We start from the raw sequence: 23,718 nt of genomic DNA on the forward strand, positions 1-23,718 counted from the left end.
GTATTTGTAAACGGGCATAATCAATAACAAAAAAATGGAGGTCAGATTTGGATAATTTAAGCACTACAAATTTCTGACATTTGGAATTTAAATTAATTAACTCACCTCTTAAATATTTTTACTCATTTTTGTAATCAGCTAATGATATTACAAACATAACAAATACTTTAAAAGCATGCATTTACAAAAACAGCTTTAAACAGATTATATCCTGAATTATCTTGGAATTCACTGATTCAGCAGAACATATACAATGATGTTTGAATTTTTATATTTGATTTTAAGCAGCATTTTTCAGTTACTGGACAGAAAATTTATACTGTACATGCTAAGATAAATCAGGTAGTTTATGAGGATACTATTCTTTATAAACCCTATGCCGAAATCCCCCTAAGATTATAAATCCCTCATTTGTTGTTACACTGGGGTGATCCTCATCTCCTCCACACATTAAAGTTCCAGCCCTGCACTGTATTTTGATATTTATGAATGCCAATACTTGTTTAGTTGAGTAACTACGAGATATAGCAGTTGTTGTTACCGTTAGCATTTATATATTTTGTATTACAGAAAAAGGCATAATATTGTTCACTTCAGTAATGGAGGTACTTTAATAAAAAGCCAGCAAATGGGAATTCTGATTTTGCTGTGGTATGGAAAGGTATCGACTATCATAAAATTTCAGTGCTACTGGTATCGAAAACAAAAATTCTGGTATGATGACATCACTACAATTAACTATTTCTACAGATGCACTAAGACCTTTGAGAAATGTGGAATCCGTCCTTAAAGAAAACTTTCAAAGGAACGCAACTAGTAGAGCCAGACATACAATGAAGCAATAGCAATGCGGCACAAATCCAGAGTCACTGTGGTTAATTCAATGAACCCTCCACTCTAGGTACAGATTAAAGCAATAAATCATTCTTTATTCCAAGTGAAAAGCTATCTAACAGAGTTACATTTAAATTTTTTGTATAATGTACAGGCTTTTGGGTTTGGTTACATTTCTGACAATTCATCATGGAACTTTTAGTCATTTGTAACAGCTGTATTGGACCTTTTGCCATTTCACTTGCTAAACAAATATCAAATCAAAAATAATTAAAAGTTTTTAATAAAATGCAAATAGGTAGACTAAACAAACAATAATTAAATCTGGTATATGCATAAATAAACTTTCATACATTATTTAATATACTTTGGGATATAAATTCAGTTTCACTCTCAAAGGCTTCCTACCAACCTTTTTCTCCGGAATCAAAAAAAATGAATTTCTTTCCATGAGCTCAAAAGCAGAACTATAAAGAAATTGTTTAAGTACATTGTATTTGCTTATATTTTCTAATTGGTATCAGTGAAGGTTGTGTTTTGTTTATAAATATGAGCAAAAATTCATTTATTTTCTGTTTAACTCTTATCACTGAGAAAATAGAAAAAAAAAATAACATATGGTGATGCAGCAGTTTATGAGGCTGCTTTGCTGTGCTTAGATCTGGGCTTAAATTTGCATTTTCCTTTATTGCAGACATGCTATTCTGTTGACCCTAAAATGACAAATGTGAGTAACTGTGGATGGGTGCCTTGAATGTGCACTGTAAAGAATTAGTTTGCTGCCAAGGATTAATTCCTGCCTTGTGCCCATTGCTGTCAGAATAGGCTCAAGTTAACCTATGGCCTCATCCAGGAAAATGCAGATAAAGAAAATGCATTTCCATTTTTATCATAAACATCAAAAATGCATTATTTCATGGAGAGAAGAACCTCATGTACACAAAATAATGAAATCCAGACAAAAACCCTACTTACTATCAAATTCCCCGCAACTCAAATTAACATTTTACGGAATACAATGGGTGGGATTAATTTTCAGATGTATTTTAATGTATAGACTCGCAAGGCACTAACTTGATGCCACAATATTAGTGCAATTCTGAAATAAACCAGCACTGTGACAATCAACACTGCCTGCTGCAAAAATTAAACAGCTTGTTTTCATTGAGTGGGAGGTGCAAATACAAACTATTACAATATTTAATCAGTGAAAATATGTTCACAGCACACACTACTTTAATGTTACTCATTTAATTAATTCCATTTTGAGCCTAAAGCTGAGAAGCTAGCAAGATATTCCGCAAAATACTAACACAAATAGAACATCATCCTAGTGATGATAATAAATTGGTTGGTTTTTTTTTTTGTTTTTTTTTGTTTTTTTACTTAAGTCACATTTTTAGTCTTTGCTTAACTTTAACAGACTAGTCAGAAGTGTACTCTACATGCATACATGTAGTACACAGAATACATACAATTATGGCATACAACACAAGTCATTAAATCTTGAAAAATTATGTAACTTCAATAACAGTAAAATGTTTTATACAGAGTAATTAATTTCTACGCCCATGTTAACAACTCTGAAAGAGACGTTATGGAAGAATAGAGCAATAACGTCACCAGCAGCACCCAAAAGGAGAGCTTTAGTAGCCTATCAGGCAACTGGAATGGTCATTTAGCTTTGCAAATTAGGTTTTCCTGTATAACTGAAGGACATTAAAACAGGGAAGTCTCTGCCTTCAAAACGTAAGGCTTTTTAACAGAAAGGAGCTGATCATTACTAATGTCTTTTTAAATATGGGAGATGAGAATGGACCATGACAAAGTTGAAATATTAAAGTTCAGAATTATGAGGCACAAGTTGTCCTTTAAGTTTTCAATTTCACAAACCCAAAAAAAGGGGAGACTACTTTTACAATATTGGACAAGGTCAATGCAATGTTATGCCTGCTACAGTAACTGGCTTGATAGCTCAGTCGTTTATGAGCATTACCGTTAGTTCTTGTTTGTCTGCAAAGTAATTATTTTATTAACTCAGTTACCGCAACACTTTGTTTCTTAAACAAGCATTCACTACATGAGCTCTGATCAAAACGTTTAAGACTGATTTTGTGCGTATGAAACTTCTGTACCTACAGACTTAATGATTATCTGTTTATTTAAAGTTAACCTATTGTCAATTATGGTTTTAATTTGAGTCAAAGAGTTGACAGCCTTGGTGTCACAATCACTCCTAACCCATTAACAACTATGTTTGGTGTACTTCCAGACAGCCTTAAAGTGGAGAAAGACAAACAAATTAATTTCCTTTACTACACTACTAGCATGTAGACTTAACTTGCCCAGCTGAAAGAATCCCACCCCACAACTTTCAAGTTAGTGAGTAACCAATATTCTATATTATTTAAAATTGGAAAAGATCAAATTCTCACTTAGAAGATCTGTTCAAAACTTTTTTTTTTTTTTTTTAAATATGGCAGGATCTAATCAGTAACATTTTAGAGTAAGCTTCCATTTCAGGGAAAAGGATACCCTTCATTTCTTGCTCCTTTTATAGCATGGCTTCAGATGCTGTCTCCTCTCTCCTTCTCTTTGGTGGGGATCAAATTTTGTTTTGATTTGTTAAATATTGACTTGAGTATATGGAAAGTTATCAATAAAAATATTTTTTTTAAAAAGTCAAAAGAGTTCAACTTATATTAGATGGCTCTGCATTGACAACACACCTTCAGGCTGATAGTAGTTTAAGTATCTATTCACTTTGTGCAGCCTCAGAACAATGTAACAAGTTTACAGGTACAGAATAATACAAATTACATATTTTAAAATCTACAGGAAAAAAAGGATCATGATAATATATGTCCAGTAATGTTAGCATTGAGATATGGCCAGTTGACAATGGAGAAAAGGAAAACAATAATGCAGTATCCTTGGAGAAATTAAATCTACAGGGGGGTCCACAGTCTGTTGTAACGCAAAGTCATAGACAGAGTCGGACACAGTCACATTTCTGGGGATCTAGGCCAACTTGCTGCCCACCCACATCCTAGACATTCTACAATAAATCATTTGTTAATCAGACTACATTTGGAAAAAATAATAAGACAACACTGCCCTTCACCCTGCTATTAAGATACCTGTAGTTTTAGGCACAACTAAAGCAATACAATATTCTTCAGCATTTTATTTTGGTCTTCTGAAATGTGTTAATCTTATTCTTAAAAAAATGCATTCTACAAAATGAAAGATAGTGGAATAATTGATGTAAACTGATGTAAATTAAGTAAACCAACTTACCTTTAACCACTTTTTTTATAAAGCAGCATTTGGCAGTCCTTTTAGGTATGTGTGTACCTCTTTCATGTAACATTTTTTATTGAAATATATCCTTTATTGATTTGATTTAAGAGATGTAACAACATCAAGAAATAGATAAACCACATAAACAGAATTATAACTTGCCAGCTAAAACATCAAAACAACCCCAAATCTGAAGCAAAAAAAAACAAAAAAAAAAACAATGAAGTAAGGGAGTCTTGTACCCCTCCTTCAGAATAGAGGGGTAAAAAAAGTCAAAAGGACAAAATAGAAAAGCAAAGGTAACTACAGTATATTAAAACAGAAAACATCCTGCAGCTATTATAGTCTTTGACCAATGAAGCAATATGCTCCTAATTTGAAACTGTCTTATCTGAAGGACCGTTTATTCATGCTGCCGACAGCTCTAGCATAATTAAGTTAAAAAACAAAAACCACCAAACATTAAAAGCGATACAAACAAGATTCTTCCATCTAGTGACCAGCAAGATTTGGCAGCAATTAAGCATAAAGACATAATGAAAAAGAAAAAAAGAAAATGCAGAGAAATCTAAAAGCAATAGTGACCAGCAAGATTTGGCAGCAATTAAGCATAAAGACATAATGAAAAAGAAAAAAAGAAAATGCAGAGAAATCTAAAAGCAATAATAATTGAGGAGAGCAAGGAGCAGTTACATTCAGAATAGTGGCCGCATAAGAGGAGATACTGTAGATGACCAGAGATCAGCCACAAGAAGAATTTTCCAGAATGTGTGGAAAAAAGTACAAGGGCAAACATACCAGCAATAGGCTTAACAGAACAGGCTAAAGAGGCAATGTGAGAAGAATGAGAAAAGCAGGGAGTGAAGGAGCAGAATGCTTACTAAGCCATACACCAATGGGCGTCACATGGTATCACATGTACATAAATATAATCTTTTTTATTATAATCTAATTCTTTGAAAAGACAAAATTTCATCTGACAGAGTACTAGCATATTTTTCTCGTATATTGAATGGCACCGATTTGCAAAACCAATACATTTTACCAGCTGTTTAACACTGCATTCTTCTGTGATTTGTGATTGGAGTGCTCAGTAAAAAGTGCTGTATCAAATGTCATATTTGACTTGTTGTCTGTTAGAAGACAATTACAACCGGGGACCCTGCATTGCAATGGCATGCTTGCATTTGACAATTATAAAAAAAAATACAGTGTGAGATTAGTGCATAATCTACAGTTTCCTTCTCTGAGTATACAGTAATCCCTCCTCCATCGCGGGGGTTGTGTTCCAGAGCCACCCGCGAAATAAGAAAATCCGCGAAGTAGAAACCATATGTTTATATGGTTATTTTTATATTGTCATGCTTGGGTCACAGATTTGTGCAGAAACACAGGAGGTTGTAGAGAGACAGGAACGTTATTCAAACACAAACATTTGTCTCGTTTTCAAAAGTTTAAACTGTGACAAGACAGAGATGACAGTTCTGTCTCACAATTAAAAGAATGCAAACATATCTTCCTCTTCAAAGGAAACAGAGAGGAAAGCAAACAAATCAATAGGGCTGTTTGTTTTTAAGTATGCAAAGCACCGCCGGTACAAAGCTGTTGAAGGCGGCAGCTCACACCCCCTCCGTCAGGAGCAGGGAGAGAGAGAGAGAGAGAGAGAGAGAGAGAGAGAGAGAGACAGAGAAAAACAAAGTCAAAAATCAATACGTGCCCTTTGAGCTTTTAAGTATGCGAAGCACTGTGCAGCATACTTAAAAGCTGCACACAGAAGGTAGCAACGTGAAGATAATCTTTCAGCATTTTTAGACGAGCGTCCGTATCGTCTAGGTGTGCGAACAGCCCCCCTACTCACACCCCCTACGTCAGGATCACAGATAGTCAGCGCAAGAGAGAGAGAAAGAAAAGTAAGTTGGGTAGCTTCTCAGCCATCTGCCAATAGCATCCCTTGTATGAAATCAACTGGGCAAACCAACTGAGGAAGCATGTACCAGAAATTAAAAGACCCATTGTCCTCAGAAATCCGCGAACCAGCAAAAAATCTGCGATATATATTTAAATATGCTTACATATAAAATCTGCGATAGAGTGAAGCCGCGAAAGGCGAAGCGCGATATAGCGAGGGATCACTGTAAACACATTTTCTCAGTCTGAAAAATTGGAAATAAGTCAGCTATCAAACACCATTCACTGAAGTGAGGTAAAATCATAAATGGCTTCTGTTTAACACAATGCTAATACAGATTAAAAAATGTACATATCTAGAGAACGAACCACAAACAGGTGGAAATTATAACAGTTTTACCATAGTTATACATATTCATGTCTGTCAGGCAAGAATTAACTGTTTTTTCCAATCCTATATATTTATGTGTCTTCAATAAATTAAATTAAAGGGGTCTCCTCTGATGTTGGGAAACAGGGAAAGTAAAAAAATGAACCCCATCTGAAGAATGTACTTCACAATACGGCACAGCAACAATTCAAAGAAGTAATAATCCAATTATCTACATAAACAGAGTGCTGAAGCTCACCCACCAGTGACTATATATTTCAATTTGTTTATTTGTCCCAGTATTTAGCCCTACTCTGTCATCCAAGTTGAAGACATTCTTTGGCTTGATTAAATTTGCTAATGTATCTTATATTTCCTGATATACAAACTTTGTTTCCCTTTTTGTTTGTTTTAACACATAGGACAAAGAATGTATAGTTTTAATTCCTATTTGAAGTATAAGTTTGGTATTTTTTGAGGTTAAGCTAATTTTTACAACATGCATTCATTTGCCCTGGAAACTTTTGTTTTCAACCCTTTCTTACCTAAGCAAAAAAATACTTGAATGAGTGCACCTTGGAATTTTTATCATCAAGTTTCCTATGTCTTTTGCTTCAGTACAAATTCTGCTTTCAAGTCAAGTCAGTCACTAATATAAAATCATAAAACCCGCTTACAAACAGATATGGTATCCATCCATCCATTTTCCAACCCGCTGAATCCGAACACAGGGTCGCGGGGGTCTGCTGGAGCCAATCCCAGCCAACACAGGGCACAAGGCAGGAACCAATCCCGGGCAGGGTGCCAACCCACCGCAGGACACAGATATGGTATATCAAATTAAAAAACAAAAAAAAAGATTAAAAAAAATTCAATGTAAAAATGAAGTGCACATAGAATTAATTAAATGGAAGAATAAAAAAAATCACAAAGTCTGAATCATCTTATTTACATTTGTATGACCACTTTTTTTTTTTTTAAACATCCCATGAGATATCCCTTTATCTGACCATAAAGCAGTGATATAGTACACTATTACAAATTACTTTATATACAGTATCCTCTGATTTAGCACAGATTTAGCTTTCCATTAATGCCAGGAACTATACAAAATAGCACGCAGGTGTATGGAAATTGCCTTAAAATATAAGAACTATGCAAAGAGAAGACAAAAATGGACATTAAATCTTGTTTTACAAAGAAAATATGAAGATTTTTTCTTTTAGTGTCTAAGAGAAGGTAATGTCATTCGTTTTTGAACTTGTATGACAACTGTATATAATAAGAGAGTTTTCCCCTTTAAGAATACTGCTCAGAGTGATGTGTAGTTCATCTTGGTAAGTCAGTGCTGGCTTCTGGCCCTTATATCCTACATTGGACTAAGTGGGTTTATCTATCGGGCGTGTCTTAAGGGCTATGACAAAAGTAAAGATTGGGGAAAGTCTTTAGGTGTTGTGTGGTCACTAACCACATGTCTGATTCAATCCCTACAATGAAGGCAAAGGTGCCAGTAGATGTTGAGCATTACTAGTCCAACCCTTAATCCCACAGATATTTTAAACAAATACCTTACTGGAAATCTGCATTCATTATCAGATCAGCTTCTGAGAAGGATGAAGCTCCCAGTTAAAGTAGCAATACATAACTGTGCGAAGATAGTGTATAATGCCTATTTTTCTTTATTTGCCTTTTTTCAGTAAAAGGACTGTTCAAATATTAAGTTAGGTACTTCACTGACCCCAACTTTTTATCTGTTTACTTTGTTTTCCTTTACAGAATTTTTAAAGATGGAGATCTGAATCAGGGAAACAGAACAGGTGTCCTGTGCTTCCTAAGCAGTGAATACCTGTATGAAATCTGATCCCAAACAACCATATCTATTGTCCACCAGATAATGCATTTTTCTTTTTTTTTTAAGACTGGTAGCGTTCATCTAGCCAGTACTATATCCATAGCTTTTGAATGTTACGTTTAAAATGTTGTTTAGTATTATTTGTTAAGTCAATATACTAATATACACTGAAACCTTTACAGATTTTACTTGTCTTGACAAACGACTGCAAAATAAAAATACAATGAGAAAAAAAAAATCTTTAAAATGTCAGCAATCAGTTCATTCAGCTCTTTCATTTGTAAACCAAATAAAAAATCATATTGCCTCAATTTATATAAAGGGTAGCGGTCAGGGAACATTGCATGTTCTGGCTTCTAAGAATTAAAACAAGCATAGCCTAGAGAAAAGAAAGAATGATTACTAACTGCATTTAACTGCGTTTGTGCAATTGGGAGCAATTTTTTTTTTCAATTTTTTATGTGCATTCGACATAAGTAGTGTGCTCAGATCTGCTTTCTCTTTGGTAATGTCACTTTGCACTTTCTGAGAAACCACTTTTTGTGAAAGACCATGTTTTCAAGTGTCACATTTGTGTGAAAGCAGTAGTTTCACCCATGTCTTTTAAGGAAGTGAGCACGATTCATAAGCACTTCATGATTTACAAACGAATCTCAAACAAAAAAGTTAAACAAAAAACACAGAAAAACAGTACATACAATATGAACACGCATGTATCAACTATAATTTTAATATTTATACTATTAAACTACTATTTATACTATTATGCTATTAAATTAATTGTATACTATTAAATTTATACTCTTTCAATATTCAAATCTACATTTTTGCCTAATTTGACAATCATACACCATATTGCATACTACTCTTTCCTAAAGAAGTACAGAATATGCTAGTCATTCCTTTTACCTACAAAAACAGTGGGAACACCTTCATATAGATACATATTATATGTACACATTTCTTATCAGACATTTCAGCTCAAAGTTGCCATTTCAGTACCAGAGGCAATTTCTCATCCAAGTTGCAATAACATTCCTTTCAGCCTACACAATAAAATTATTTCAACTCATAAACCATTATAAAAGCATGAATCCATATTCTTGTCATTTTTAATCTCAAAACTAGATACAAAGCAAAACAAATTATTAGGACCAATAATAACACTAGAGAAAATTGCTTTACAGCATGATGACTGCCGAATATTTAATCCAAAGTAACTTTTGAATCTGATGTGTATGGTACTACAGTTGATATCATATTTCACCAATCTAAGGTATAATTGTAAATAACACAAATTATAAAGGACTAGAAAGGCAAAACATCGCAAGAAAAAAAGTAAAAAAAAAAAATTCCTCTTAATTCCCTAAAAAATTTCCCACAACTACTGTTTATTCAGGCCCACTTGCTCAAAAATCACTACCACTAACTCATACTCATATGCCAACTACAAGCATCTGTACTATGTTAATGACTTCCTTGACAGTGATAAGTGTTCAGGTTAAACACATCAGAATGGCAAGATCTGTTGGTCAAGATGTACACTTTTGGATCAATGGGCAACATGATTGAGACTAAAATTACATAAAAACATTTTGCTGGCTGAATTTATCAAGCATCAAAGAAGACAAGAAGATAGCAAGTGTTCCTTGCCCGTACCACATATTAACTAAACAAATAAAAAATTAAACAACAAATTATTCAATTTGTTTAATTTGTTAAGCAACAAATCACATGACTGAAAAATCAGCTAGATAAATTATTATTTTACACTGTATTGTTTTTTTTTTCTGATCTAAAAAGGTACTGTCAAAGAAATGTCAAAAAAATGACAAATCATCTAGTTAAACACCACTTGTGCACTGTGTGCCCACTGCCATGTGTTTTACCATTTGTCACCAGGCACTTGGTGCCTTTTTTTGAGGTGGGCATATCCGCCAGGTGAGGATTCCCTAAGAGTTACCAAGACAGCTTGGAGTAAACACTGCAAAAACTCTATTAACCAATAACTACTTAAAAGTGTTTCATTACTCATGTACACAGCTCAAAAGGCAGTCTAAAAGCAGCACTAAAAAGTTAGCTTTTTCAGTGTTTTTTCTCCATTTTACTAGGGATTTGCTTATATATGCGGAGAAAAAGGTTTAGAATAGTCCAGCTCAGGAAAAACTATAGGCAAAAGAATCAAGTGTGCAAAGACCAGAAGCACTTCAACAATGACATACTTCCAGAAAGTGCCTGGATGATGATCAGGATGGTGAACCAGATAGAGTGGATGAGGTCTTCTGGTCATGTGACCCCGGACCAGAATAAAAGCACCCCAGAGAGGCAATCAGACCATTCCATTCTTATTTGAAAAATTATTTGAATGGGTCCATAACCATATTACAAGCTTTTGAGCATCTAATAAATTCATTTTCTCAGAGAAATGAACATTGAAAATTCACTCTTTGTTCATTTTCTACAGACTTTATACTTTTAAACTACTCAAGTTATCCCTACTAGTTGGGGAATTGAAAACATCTTAAGATTTTACGTTTTAGTTAGCTGAGCACCCTCATGTCTTTACAGGCTATTTGACTCATTGGAATGTATTATTTACTGGATTAAGCATTTTCTTCAATCTCAAGAAAGCCAAAAAACTGAATTTTCTTTAATTTCAAGCTCACTTAGAAGCAATTAAGCGCAGCACTGAATTCAAGTCAGAAACAAACTACTGGCAGGACCGTACTCATTAACAATGCACAAGTGCACACATACACTTACAGGATTGGTTTAAGGTCACCAAAGCACCTAACACATATGTCTGTAGAAAGCAGGAAAATGGGACTACCAGAAAAAAATCCCATAGACATGGGAAGAACATGTAAACAGTGACGGACTGAGCCCTAATTCAAACCCAGTGACTCAGAGCTGCAAAACAGAGGTTTTTATGTATTCCATTTCAGATTTAGCAGGTAGCATGGTGCTTCAAAAGTCTATATTATTCTACATTTATAATGTACAGTATTCTAAGTCCAGATGGTAAGACACATAAATGATTCCAAAGACATGTAGCAGCACTTATATTATTATGTGTGCTTCATATTATTTCTCTTGAAAAGATATCCCACCAATAACTATAAGGATTCTGACTTGATTTGGTGTGCTCTATATATTTCTGCATTTCAGAGCAACAGTAAATTATCCATAAACACATCGATCAAATACGAACTACCTAAGAAACAAAATCAGGCAACATATTGTACTGTGTCGGTGACACATGGTATTAGAACATAAAATTGCTGGTATAAATAATGCACATGCTTTGATTTAGATGCCAACTCATTATTCTCAGTATCGAGCTACTTGTCAAACCAGCTATTTCAACTTTCATATGCTAACAAAAAAAAAAAAAAACACACACACACACATACTTTCCTCAGAGTAGAGGACAAGGACATTTAGAAAAGGAATTAAACTCTGCCAATGCTGCCACCCAATGGTTTTTTTAAGTACATATAATGATTTAACAAATTGATGCTTGTCTTGATTTAAAAACTTGCACAAAGTAATTTTAATTTGCCATTTATTTAAAGATAAAAGACAAAGAAAGTAGTGTTTTCCAGAAAAAAATTAATTTCCAACTGAATAAGGTTTAACACATTACCGAAACTATAGTTTGCTTATATGAGAGCCATGTATGGGGGTTAATTATATATATTTATATCTATTAAAAATTAAATCAAATTATGTACACTTTTTAATTATACCAAACGGATTTACAAATCCATTAATCTGTACCTCAACAATCTTCTTTACCACATGCAGAAAAGTGCTGAGAGTCACTGGGCCAGGCTACACGAGACAGACCTCCAGTCCTATTATTAAAAGAATGTCTCAAAACACACCGAAATTCAGGCAAAATAAAGTAACCAAACTCCACATCAACTGAAAGAGAGGAAAAAAATCCAAAAGAAACAAATCAGCCTAGAAACATGAAGGAAGAGAAACCCTTTCTCCCATCTCTCTCTCTCACAAAACAAACAGAAAATAAGGGAGAAACAAACCTGGAAATTCAAATGAAATCTAGAATTATCTAATGTAATAATTCAGAACAACTGAACAATATTCCTAAAAAAATAATGTCATCCACTGAGCTTCCTAGTAAATGATCCATTATGTGCATTATCTGAGACAGAGTCACAGACAGGGGACAAAAGCCCAACACTCCAAAAGGAACATTCACAAATTCTAGGGACATTGTTGTCTCTAGAACATTAAAGCCAGATGGGTGGAATCTTGTTGCTTGTTTCTATGTATCTTTCTCTGTTTACTGCAAATGTTATAATATGGTTTATGATTTTGCAATACAAACTTTTGGTACCATGCCAATAAAGCTGGGATCACTGTGATGAAACTATGAATTATGTTGTCTGTTAGGCTTTTTTTCTCTGAATTTACTATCTTACTCTTTTTTATTTATTTATCTGGTTTAATACAATGCTATATACTGTATACCCTTCCATTCTTTCTTAAACTCTGAAGTGCCTTGAGCATGGGAAAGGAGCTATATAAATAAAATGTATTATTATTATGAAATTTATTAAATTACATTTTTGGATGAAAATTCTGTTCATTTATCATAGCCACATTCAAAATACGTTGAACAGATACCTCGCTAGGCTCTAAAATGTACCCCAAGCATTCTAATGGATAACACCATTTAAAACAATAAATATAATGAAGTAATAACATTACTCAAAATATATGTATCATAACTACCATGTGTATATAGAGCTTAGACAGTTTTTGACTAACTGCAAAGATGCTTTCTACAATATGTCATCAGCTTAGAAATAATACACAGCTGCAAAATATAAGGATGACAAAAAACAAGATTAAAAAAAAAAATCTACCAAGAAGAAAGACCAGAACCAATGCCTACAATTCTGCAGTGTCCAAAATTCTAGTTCAACCTAATGCACCATTAAAGTCTTTACACATACAGTGAATTCTATAGATACATTGGTACTTTAAAGTTTGTGACCCCTTTACAAATTTCTCTATTTCTGCATAAATATTAAACATGATCAGATTTACATAAAGAGAACACAGTTTTTTAAAAAATTACATAAAATGTTTGTTTAATTATTGAAGAAAATAATCCAACGTTACAACTTTGTGTTTGAAAAAGTATGTTAACCTCTAGGATTATCAGTTCACTTGGGAAATGTGAGGCAGGTGTTCCAATCAATGGAGTGACAATCACATATGAGTGCGGAGGCCCTGCCGTATTTGAAGAACATCAATCTGGGTCTATACTATCTTCACCAAACAGGTTTGCGAAAGCGTATCATGCCGCAATTAAAGACATTTTCTAAAGACATCATTAAAAAAAAAAAAGTTGTTGATGCACACCAGGCTGGAAAAGGTTACAAAACCATTTCTAAAGAGTTTGGACTGCATCAGTCTGCTGTTAGGCAGGCCATATACAAATGGAAGAAATTCAGTATCACTGCTACCCTCCCCAGGAGAGATCTTTGCCAACCAAAAAAGATCACTCCAAGAGCAAGGTGTGTAATATTCCAGGAGGTCACAAAGAACCCCAGCGTAATATCTAAGTAACTAAAGGCCTCTCTTTCTTTGGCTAATGTTATTCTTCGTGAGTCCACCATTTTGGTGAACACTGAACAACAAAGATATACATGCCAGAGTTGCAAGGGGAAAGCCACAACTCTCCAAGAAGAACACTGCTGTCTGTCTAATGTTTGCTAAAAACCACATGGATAAGCCAGAAGGCTATTGGAAGAATGTTATGTGGGTGGATGAGTCCAAATTAGAACTCTTTGGCTTGAACGAGAAGCAGTATTTTTTGCAAAAAGCAAACATTGCATTCCAGCATAAGCACCTTATCCCATTTGTGAAACATGGTGTTGGCAGTATCATGCTTTGGGTCCTGTTTTGCCGCCTCTGGACCAGGAGGGCCTGCCGACATTGATGAAACTATGAATGTTGAATTATACCAGCAAACTCTAAAGGAAAATACCAAGGTATCCATCCATGAATAGGAGATCAAAAGAAAATGGGTCATGCACCAAGACAGTGATCCTAAACACACAAGTCATTCTACCAAAAAATGGTTAAAGCAGAAGAATTTTCAAGTTTTGGAACGGCTAAGTCAAAGTCCTGACCATACCCTTTAAGGAATATTGTGGAAGGACTTGAAGCAAGCAGTTCAGGAAGCTCACCGATATCCCTGAGTTGAAGCAGTTCTACAAGAAGGAATAAACAAAAATTCCCCCAAACTGACAGCCAAGGGCAGCTCAACAGTTACCAAAGACATTAAGTTAAAGTTATTGCTGCACAAGGGGGTCACTCCAATTACTGAAAGCAAAGATTTACATACTTTTTTTCACACACAAATATGCAACAGTGGACCATTTCCCTATAATATTTTTTGTTATTTGTTTTAATTGGGTTATCTTTATCTAGTTTTAGGACTTATGTAAAATTCTGATCAAGTTTTAGGTCATACAGGTATTTATGCCATAACAAAAAATTCTAAAGGGTTAAAAAATTTTCTAGCACCACTTTAACTCTGTCAGCTTGCCCTTAAACTATATTCACCGATTCAAGCTAATGAAACTAGCATTAAAAAAAGTCTGTTCAACACAGATATACAACATGTCACAGCTGTATTTCTACTTCAGCAGGTACTCACTAAAAAAAGACCAGGCCACAATGATAGTGTTCTGGACTAACACTACAAGCTGACAAGCAAAAGCATGCCTGGAATTGGAGACCGACTACTGAAGACATACCTGGTGTCCCAGAAAACAACTATTTGTGTATTTTGCTTAAATATAGTGAAATAAAAAGAAGATCATTTATTTTACTGGGCCAAAAGCATCCTGCACATCAGACCCTTCACCCTGCTCCAGTTTTCCCCACCACAGTCTAGAAGCATAATTAGCCCATGAGAGAGAGGAAAAACAGAATGAGTTGTGCTTAATTCCATCTATTTCAACAGCATGCCAGAAAACCAGGGACATGTAAACAATGATGCCAGAGAATCACAGTTACTTTAATTCACCATCTTATTTATCAGTTTAGTTTTTATTAAATGATAAGTTTGGTATTTATTAATTTGCCATATAAAATTGTGTTCTAAAGTGAAGTTTTTTTTTATTAATTTAAAAAAATATCTTGTCTGCTCTTGCAGCACAAACGGGGCTTAAGGATACTAGGGTCCATAGGTGAATGAAAAAGACTTAAAAAGTACCAAACACATCCACTTTGAAAGATTTCAATTAAAGCAGAACATACCTTTCATGTTTATGAGCCATGCTTATGATAATGAAAGGAAGTTAGAAATAATTATTTTACGGCAGATATTAGAACTATTTTTCTTAAGCTCAGAATATATTTACTGCTTGCTTAACTGCTCATGGCCACGGTTATCTGTGGAGTTTAGACTTAAACTAGAAAGGTGATCAGCAGGAAACAAAAGACACATTTGAAGCTGTTTAGAGAAAATGTGTCTTTCAAGAAATAGTTTGAAAAATGTGCATATCCACGATGTAAACAAAAACTTAAAAGTGCTAATAGTTTCCATCAACCTCTTTGCAGTGATCTTAATACGGTAAAGTTATGGCTTATAGCTGGTAGGTAGAATGTGAACACTCGAATGGAAGGCCTTGCACTGCATACGACTACATGCAGCCTAAGAGGAAAAGAAAATGAGTTCCTGGCCACCCATTATTAAAGTCAACTGCAGTTCCAAACATATTTATAGTGAGTTATTTCACTGCAGATGCAAGTGAAGCTAGCAGAAATGTATAGTAGTAGAATATTAACAATGCAAATATTATTTACTAGCAAAGCTCATACTGTATAAATGAGTAGCTCTTATGTAGGGCAGCAAGGTAGAACAATTGTTACTGGTGTGGCTTCACAGATCTAATGTCATGTGTTTGACTTGTGTGCCTGGTCATTGTCTGTGTGGAGTTTGCACATTTTCCCAGACTTAGTGTAGTGTTCTCTTAACACATATACAAAGCCATAAAGATAATCTGAAACTGAGGCTCCAAGTCAGCATGAACATGATTATGCATGGGTGCATGTGTGTCAGTTATTTCTGGACTGGGTCCCATTTCTTGCCTTTTACACAGTACTGCTGAGGGAGAGACAGTTGCCGAGATAAAATGCAGAGTCACTTTTCTGTTAAAATGGCCAAATCTCACAAATTGTTTACTTATTTTTTCCTTTCTAAAGCCATGTGGATACACTATTTGACAATATTTGTGTTATGTCAAGATTTATCTGATAAAATTCTTGCCTTGAGAAAAGGACGTGCTTGGTGAGTTTTAACCATTTTTTTTATTTTAGGACCTTGGTGCCCTTCAGCCCCAATGTAAACTGCAAGAACAGATAAGGTATTTTCAATTTCAATTTTTCACTTAGTATTTTCAATTTTTTTTAGAACACAATTTAATGTGGCAAATTTTTATGTATCATTATCATTAAGAAATAACTGACGTGACAAATACTAAACTTATCCTTTATGCTGTATTGCTATTACTATACACTGCCAATAACATCTCTGACAGATTGACTTAAAAATGAGTTACCTGAACTAATATCTTTAACTGTTGCTTACCCTACTACATATGACACTTGTTAGAACAAATAAAATAAAATTAATTGGAACATAACAGCTCTATAGTCAAGAGACTACATCTCAGCAACTGAGAATTGATATTCTGGCTTTAAGACCACCCTGTCGCTACAGATTTGTTGCAACCAATTTCACAGTCAGATACTCATTTTTTACTTTTTATTCATAATCATACTTACCTATCTGACCTTATTCTGTTGTTACAAAGAGACCAGAGCATTCAGTTTATTGTTGTTACTACAGTATACGGAAAGATCATCATCAGCCTGTTGGAATGTCAGGAAAGTGATGACAGCGACCATAGCAACCTACAACTTAAAACCTGATGTGTACAATTCTGCAATTATTAATTACCATGATACCAAACTTGAAATGCCAATACAATTTGTTCGGTATTAAAAACATACTTTCTCCAATTATATTTCGTTCAAGCAAGGGATCCCCTTTGTTTGTTTTCTAGTTTGGGCTTTTATGTTAAACTAATCCCACCACTACTGGCAAAAACTGACGCCTCGTCTCAATGACCACCATGTCGCCGGTTGTCGCAGCTCAGCGGTGCATTTTATGCCTGCTCGATTGTGTAACGTTTATAGATACTCTGCTTCAGCCGGAAAGGCGAAATCAATGCCTTCAAAATTTCTCCACCGCAGCCGCCACCGCCTTGGACAAGAAGTGGAAATGTGAACAGACGAAGCGGTCATCTCCGTGAAAGCCGAGGCACGAGAGCGAACAAGCGGGCGGGCGGGCAAGCGAGCGAGAAGGATGCCCCCACACTCTCAGGAGAAAAAAAAAAGACGCAGAAGTTCGTAACCGTGGAGATGGGCACCACCGAAAGTAAAGCTCCAGCAGCCCACCCGGGTCCACAAAGTTGCAAAGTTTCTAACAGTCTGGCGTGTGGGGGACAAATTAAGAAGAACCGGCGTCCCGCTAACTACGAGGCTGGCTGGAGCCTCACGTAGCGGAAACAGTCCTGCAAACATGAATAACATGCGCCTACCTCATATTCAGCTGCACTGGAAGTTTCAAAACTCAGAGCGTAGTGCCGTCGTCTGTCTTTTGTTTCTTGCGAACAAGAAGGAGGGGTGGGTAAAAACCGACGCTCACGCTTTCCCACGACAGCTGCGCCCTAGTGGCGTGAGCGCGCAACCTCGAGAGACCGCGTTGAAAACCGAATCGAGCCGCGCACGACGGACAGCGGTAACGCGCGAGACAGGTGTGCACCCGGCGGTGACACGCGAGGATCTGAAAGATGCATCTAATGACACCTAACTGGCTGTTATGAAGACGCTTACCTTTTCACGTATCCATCCCCGCTTACAATCCGGACCAGGCTCATGTGCAATCTGTGTAGGTTGCTCTTCCAAGAATCGGATGACCTTCACTGACAGCTGTCATTCATCATTTTAACTGTACGTGTGAGTTCAAGATTTTTTTACTTGCTTTTTGTACAAATGCACAAAAGGAAATCTTACTCGATCTGTCCAGTCATGTACATGGAACATAATGCAGGTCTCCCATATACAGTACACAACAAAACAAGTTACTGTATATACAATACAGATACATTACAGAACACTCACATGCCTTGATAATATGCTGATGGGTATTTAGTAAATGTTTAATGTACAGTTTACCTATTGTAACTGTGAGTCACATTATTGAGAAGACAGACTGCAGAGCTGTGAAAACTGTTCTTAAACTGAGAGAGACAAGTTTTGATACTAGCAAACCTATGGCCTGACCTCAGTTTGGAAAACAGACTGTGCTCAGAGCGAGTAGGGTGGCACAGAATTGCATCAGTCCTGCTTCTGCAGTGTTTCGTGTATATAGATTCTATTGTTGGAATAAAAAAGCTAACATTACGCTGTGCATGCCTCACCACTCTTTGTAGTGATCTTTTTGCCTGGACTGTTGTGATTCCATACCAGACTGTGATGCTTCCTTTTAGTACCCTTTCAATAGTGCTGTGGTAGAAGCTAATCAGTACTTGTTTCTGCACAGCACACATACTTGAGCATCTGAGCAAATGAAGCTGCTGGTGTGATTTTTTCATGATGGCAGTGGTGTTTTGTGACCGATTTAGTTTCTCTGAGATGTGTAGAAGGAGAAATTTGAAACTACCCATTCACTCCACCACTGCCCCATCAATGCAAACTGGTGAGCGGTTCACCATCTTTAGCTTTGTGTAGGTTCAGGGTGATTTTGTTGATGTGACACCAGTCAGCCAGACTGTTAATGTAATGGTATGTTTGTTGTTCTTAATTAGCCAGATGACTGTGGTGATGTCAGCAAATATAATTATATGATTAGTGTCATATCTGGCTGTACAGTCATAAGTGAATAATGAATACAGCTTTGGGCTCAGACCACAGCATTCTGGGGCTCCAGTGTTCAGCATCAGTGGTGAAGATCTTTTGTTGCCAATCCTAACAACTTGAACTCTACTTGTTAAAAAGTCCAGTATCCAGTAACAGTATCCAGTATGGGAGTTTTACAACCAGTTTGGCAGGGATGATGCGATTAAAGGCTGAGATGTAGCCAATAAATAGCACCCTAACATACAGTGCATCCGGAAAGTGTTCACAGTGCATCACTTTTTCCACATTTTGTTATGTTACAGCCTTATTCCAAAATGGATTAAATTCATTTTTTTTCTCAGAATTCTACACACAACACCCCATAATGACAAAGTGAAAAAAGTTTACTTGAGGTTTTTGCAAATTTATTAAAAATAAAAAAACTGAGAAATCACATGTACATAAGTATTCACAGCCTTTGTTCAATACTTTGTTGATGCACCTTTGGCAGCAATTACAGCCTCAAGTCTTTTTGAATATGATGCCACAAGCCTGGCACACCTATCCTTGGCCAGTTTCGCCCATTCCTCTTTGCAGCACCTCTCAAGCTCCATCAGGTTGGATGGGAAGCGTCGGTGCACAGCCATTTTAAGATCTCTCCAGAGATGTTCAATCGGATTCAAGTCTGGGCTCTGGCTGGGCCACTCAAGGACATTCACAGAGTTGTCCTGAAGCCACTCTTTTGATATCTTGGCTGTGTGCTTAGGGTCGTTGTCCTGCTGAAAGATGAACTGTCGCCCCAGTCTGAGGTCAAGAGCGCTCTGGAGCAGGTTTTCATCCAGGGTGTCTCTGTACATTGCTGCAGTCATCTTTCCCTTTATCCTGACTAGTCTCCCAGTCCCTGCCACTGAAAAACATCCCCACAGCATGATGCTGCCACCACCATGCTTCACTGTAGGGATGGTATTGGCCTGGTGATGAGCGGTGTCTGGTTTCCTCCAAACGTGACACCTGGCATTCACACCAAATAGTTTAATCTTTGTCTCATCAGACCAGAGAATTTTCTTTCTCATGGTCTGAGAGTCCTTCAGGTGGCTTTTGGCAAACTCCAGGCAGGCTGCCATGTGCCTTTTACTAAGGAGTGACTTCCGTCTGGCCACTCTGCCATACAGGCCCGATTGGTGGATTGCTGCAGAGATGGTTGTCCTTCTAGAAGGTTCTCCTCTCTCCACAAAGGACCTCTGGAGCTCTGACAGAGTGACCAACGGGTTCTTGGTCACCTTCCTGACTAAGGCCCTTCTCTCCCGATCGCTCAGTTTAGATGGCCGGCCAGCTCTAGGAAGAGTCCTGGTGGTTTCAAACTTCTTCCATTTATGGATGATGGAGGCCTCTGTGCTCATTGGGACCTTCAAAGCAGCAGAAATTTCTCTGTAACCTTCCCCAGATTTGTGCCTCGAGACAATCCTTTCTCGGAGGTCTACAGACAATTCCTTTGACTTCATGCTTGGTTTGTGCTCTGACATGAACTGTCAACTGTGGGACCTTATATAGGCAGGTGTGTGCCTTTCCAAATCATGTCCAATCAACTGAATTTACCACAGGTGGACTCCAATTAAGCTGCAGAGACATCTCAAGGATGATCAGGGGAAACAGGATGCACCTGAGCTCAATTTTGAGCATCATGGCAAAGACTGTGAATACTTATGTACATGTGCTTTGTCAATTTTTTTTATTTTTAATAAATTTGCAAAAACCTCAAGTAAACTTTTTTCACGTTGTCATTATGGGGTGTTGTGTGTAGAATTCTGAGGAAAAAATGAATTTAATCCATTTTGGAATAAGGCTGTAACATAACAAAATGTGGAAAAAGTGATGTGCTGTGAATACTTTCCGGATGCACTGTAAATGTTTCAACTATCCATATGATGAACAGCAGAGGACAGAGTCTGTGCTACAGCATCATCCATAGATCTTTTTGGTTGGTAAGCAAATTTCAGAGGGCCCCAGAGAGGCAGGAATAATGCTGTTGATGTATGACAGCACAAGCCTTTCAAAACTTTTCATGGCTATTGAGGTAAGGGGAACTGGGCAGTGCATGGTGAGGGACAGGGATAAAGGATCAAAACTACAGAAACGCAGGAAGAGAATTCAGAATCCACCTGAACTGCACTTAGCATGGAATTGACTTTGAGTCCAAGTGCTGTGACACACCATGTTGGTTTGATTGAAAAAGCAACATTAGAAAAAAAGATTTTCATTGTCAGTTGACATTTTGTAAATTGTGATTCTGGAGTGTGATTTTTAAATAAACATGTAAGTACCAAAAGGAAGCCCACGGTATATACCATTGAATATGAAGGATATTAACTTAAATTAAGAAAATAGAAACATTCAAACCTTCTTTATTTTCACATGGAGGCTAAAAAGCTGCAGTATACACTTTGAATTATTTAAGAGTTTTATAGGTAAAATGTACATTGTTTATACTGTATATTTTCTTAATACATTTTATTAAAGGAGTAAATTTCCCCCTGTTAAAGCTCTTGATAAATATTCAAAGAAGGCACAGCAGGAACTGAAGCATGTGAAGTGAAGAACAGTAGTAATACAGGCTAAAATCTAATACCACCAGTGTTAAGCACCAAATAATAGAAATATATAATGCAGATACTATAAAAAGCACAGAGGTCTGGGTTAACACAAACAAACAATAAGACAATGGACAGGTAAATATAATTTTCAACAGAAAACTACATCTTAGTAAAAAAAGACCTGGTTAGAGGTAACATTTTTTTCCACCCTATCCATCTAATACTGTGTGCAATTTTGAAAAAAATTGTAAAAAAAAACCATAAAACCTCTCAAATATGTGCAACATGGGTGACCTTTGACTGAAAGCATATACTATACACTCTTTAAAAGAAAGCTGACAAAGCAGTTCTTCAGAGCAATGCCATAGGGGAGCCATTTTTGTTTCTCATAAGAACCATCCATTTAAAGTCTCCAAAGAACCTTTATTTATGTAGATACTTAACAGGTTCCATAAAATAGACATGAACAGATGATAACAGATTTATGAAATACCAATCTGTTTCTGATTTTAAAAGGACTCTTGCTACACTAAAAAACACAACCCAAGTTTAGGTTTTGATGATTTGTTAGCGCTCAGCTAGGAAGGCTGCTATATATTAAAGGTTTCTTTTTACACAGAAAAATGCATTGGAGTCAATGAGGAAGGAGGAATTTAACAAATTTTGAGCATATTATAATTGTGCAATAGTATTTTAAGTGTAACTGAGGGCTAGGGATACATCTAGCAACTATGCTGGACTGATTATTACAGCCAAATAAATGTCCTGAACTGTGCTAACCACATCACCACTGTGCCTTTCTCAGATAACTACCGTATACTCCAAACCCATAACACTTTGATTCCTTAATCTGTCTCTACATCTCCTGAGCTCCTATCACTATGACTAGCTAACACCCACAGAGCCCAGGATGCAAGGGATTAGAGTTATTTACTCAGGAGACTGACTCTGTCACATACATAGTGAGGAGCATAACCCATCTAACCTAGTGGTGAAGACACAAGGTAAAATCAGTCTAAGCAGAACAACAAAGTATTTTCATAATATTTTCATTTGGTCAGCTAATGTACCCCTCAAAAGCAATTTTATTTCTTTGAAACACATGTGGAGTGCAAATCAGCTAGTGACATCATGCTTTCATGCATATGCCATAAATTATTAACATGTGCATGAAGCAGTCAGGCAGTGCTATAAAGTGTGAGGTGGAATGCACTTACAGTACACATGCATGAAATTTCTGTTGCGACATCCCCATCCAACAAAGCTGCTATAGCTCTGTGATGTCACACTGACTTCACAAAGCATCATGGGGCACTGGAAACAAAACTTTGTCTAAGCTGGCCGCACAGCAATCTTTTAGGGAAAAAATTGGCAAACAAGATCACTGTAGAACCCAGCAAATTCACTGTGAAAATCGCTTTAGCAAATTGCACCAATCAATACTACTGAGCATACCCACAGTAGAAATATTCTGCATCTTCCCCTATGAGCCAGTTGCTGTTGATTAGCGGTCAGCTCTGGATGATAATTTACTTCTTAATATGAATTTGTGTGGCTGAAGGCTAAGGGACATAAAGATGTGGTAAAACCAGAAAAAAAGTTGCTTTTCCAGTCAGTATACACAGATTAGCTCACAAAAGGTCAAAAATTGAGCTTCTGTTGCCAAGACAGAGGTTTAAACTGGCCTTGTGGAATATTTCAAATGAAGGCCCTACTGACATCAGTCCATCTTCATTCACATAATCATTGCAAGCACAAATATGAAAAGGCTCCTTTATTAAGGATAAAGACAGACCACTGACATATTACACTTCCAAGTATGGAGATGAAGTAATTGAGTTACATACATTAAGAAAGAAAATGTTTGCACACCAGTTCCTTATATAACGCCGGAGAGATGAACATCA

General features: G+C 36.3%; 1 protein-coding gene across 4 annotated transcripts in view; it reads right to left on the bottom strand.

Annotated features, from left to right (window-relative positions):
• The window catches only part of kaznb (kazrin, periplakin interacting protein b), a 645,457-nt gene that overhangs the window by 532,062 nt on the left and 89,677 nt on the right, over positions 1 to 23,718 (bottom strand). The window contains exon 1 of one of the 4 annotated variants that reach the window (XM_028807800.2): positions 17,921 to 18,033. The exons of the other annotated variants lie outside the window; for them this stretch is intronic. The gene's annotated coding sequence lies outside the window, so the exon portion shown is untranslated. Of the gene's footprint in view, positions 1 to 17,920; positions 18,034 to 23,718 lie in introns of those variants that run through there. 4 annotated transcript variants of the gene reach the window in all.

Source organism: Erpetoichthys calabaricus, chromosome 8 (assembly GCF_900747795.2).
Source record: "Erpetoichthys calabaricus chromosome 8, fErpCal1.3, whole genome shotgun sequence".
Classification (NCBI taxonomy): Eukaryota; Metazoa; Chordata; class Cladistia; order Polypteriformes; family Polypteridae; genus Erpetoichthys; species Erpetoichthys calabaricus.